This window comes from Tasmannia lanceolata, unplaced genomic scaffold (assembly GCF_043159265.1).
Source record: "Tasmannia lanceolata isolate RefF3 unplaced genomic scaffold, GAP_Taslan_0.1 ptg000064l, whole genome shotgun sequence".
NCBI classification, from domain to species: Eukaryota; Viridiplantae; Streptophyta; class Magnoliopsida; order Canellales; family Winteraceae; genus Tasmannia; species Tasmannia lanceolata.
This window is the reverse complement of record NW_027518741.1, coordinates 465,001-467,500: the sequence shown is the minus strand read 5'-3', so window position 1 is coordinate 467,500 and position 2,500 is coordinate 465,001.

Below are 2,500 nucleotides of genomic sequence, written 5' to 3'. Positions count from 1 at the left end.
GGCACGTCGGATGATGGCTCCAGCTGGCGCCCCGGCACTTTCTGTGGCATTGATGCTCGGTTTCAAAGACAAACGTGCGCAGTGCCAGGGGACCGCGGATGACTGCTCGTGCTGGCCCCGTTGGGCGGCATTGATGGTCGGTTGCAAAGAAAATGCGCGATTGCTCGTGTCGGGGCCCGGCAAGCCAAGGCCAAGCGAGCCATGGCACGTCGGATGATGGCTCCAGCTGGCGCCCCGGCACTTTCTGTGGCATTGATGCTCGGTTTCAAAGACAAACGTGCGCAGGGCCAGGGGACCGCGGATGACTGCTCGTGCTGGCCCCGTTGGGCGGCATTGATGGTCGGTTGCAAAGAAAATGCGCGATTGCTCGTGTCGGGGCCTGGCAAGCCAAGGCCAAGCGAGCCATGGCAACGCGGATGATGGCTCGCTAGTGCTGGCGCCGTGCACAGTGGCCTCGCACACTCGCCCTGCACGCTTCCCTTGCACGCAGCCTTGCACACTAGCCTCGCATGCGAGCCTTGCACCCTAGCCATGCAAACTAGCCTTGCACGGTAGCCATGCACACAAGCCGTGCACATTAGCCATGCGCACAAGCCCCGCACACTAGCCTTGCGCACAACCCTTGCACACAAGCCATGCACTCGAGCAATGCACACAAGCCTTGCACTCAAGCAATGCACACAAGCCCTGGACACTAGCCTTGCACACGGGCCTGGCACACAAGCCTTGGGCACTAGCCTTGCGCACTAGCGTTCCACATGAGCCTTGCACACTAGCCTTGGACACTAGCCTTGCACACAGGCCTTGCACACTAGGCATGCTTGGGCGAGCTGATCCCGCATCAAGTCGACGGGTCTAGGCATTCTTGGGCGCAGATCCCGCATCGTCTCGTCGCGTCTGGGCGCAAACACGTCGCGTCTCGTTGCGTCTTCAGAAGTCGTCGCTAACAGCACCTTTGGTTGCCACTGGTGGTTAGGCTGGTTGGTTGCGCAAACCCTATAGGAGGGTGGCATGCTGGTGGGCGTTTTTGCCCGGATAGGCACTAGAATGTGCAGATTTTGGGCGTTTTTGCCTGGATAGGCTAAGGAATGGGCATGCTTTGGGCGTTTTTGCCCGGATAGGCACCGGAATGCTTGGCCTTGGCTTGTCCTAGCAAGGCATTGCTGGGTTGGGCTCCCTTGGCCTTTTGGGCGCCTTGGACGATGTCTTGCGAAGACCATGGGCACAAGGCCATGGCATATGGTGAGGAAAGGGCCACGGTTGCCAAGGTTAGGCACCGGAATGCTTGGCCTTGGCTTGCCAAAGCAGGGCATTGCTGGGTTGGGCTCCCTTGGCCTTCCGGGCGCCTTGGACACTGTCTTGGGAAGACCATGGGCACAAGGCCATGGCATATGGTGGGGAATGGACCACGGTTGCCAAGGCTAGGCATATAGAGAGGAATTGCATTTTTGCCCGGATAGGCACCGGAATGCTTGGCCTTGGCTTGCCATAGCAGGGCATTGCTGGGTTGGGCTCCCTTGGCCTTCCGGGGGCCTTGGACGCTGTCTTGGGAAGACCATGGGCACAAGGCCATGGCATATAGTGAGGAATGGACCACGGTTGGCAAGGCTAGGCATATAGAGAGGAATGGACCACGGTTGCCAAGGTTGCGCAAGTTTTGGGCATTTTTTGCCCGGATATGCCCAAGTATGCCCCGATAGGCCCGTTACGCCCCGGTATGAACGCGTATGCCCGGATAGACTCGGTATGCCTTGGGATACATGCGTATGCCCCGATAGGCTTGGTACGCCCCGATATGCGCACGTGTGCCCCAGTAGGGCTCGGTATGCCCCGGTATGTACGCGTGTGCCCCGATAGGCCCGGTATGCCCCGATATGCACACGTGTGCCCCAATAGGGGTCGGTATGCCCCGGTAGGTACGCGTGTGCCCCGTAATGCACGTTTCGCAGATCTCCCCGCATGTCCCGCCCCTATATGTAATACTTACTTACTTACTTACTTTCTTTCTTGCTTGCTTGCTTGCTTGCAATGGTTGGGAGTGCCCGGCATGCCCCGCTGCAGAGACCAAGGGCGCAATGACTTGGCACCGCGGATGCCGGGACTCCGGCACTTCCCGTGGCACTGATGGTTGGTTCCAAAGACAAAAGGCCGTGCAAGGCCACCGCACCGCGGATGATTTTGCTCGTGCTGGCGCCGTTGTGTGGCCAAAGAACATGCGCGAATGCTCGTGTCGGAAGGGTTGGTGTCCTGGCCCCGCGGGTGTCACGAATGCTCGGTTGCGAAGACCATGGGACCAGAGCCATGGCACGTCGGATGATGGCTCCAGCTGGCGCCCCGGCACTTTCTGTGGCATTGATGCTCGGTTTCAAAGACAAACGTGCGCAGGGCCAGGGGACCGCGGATGACTGCTCGTGCTGGCCCCGTTGGGCGGCATTGATGGTCGGTTGCAAAGAAAATGCGCGATTGCTCGTGTCGGGGCCTGGCAAGCCAAGGCCAAGCG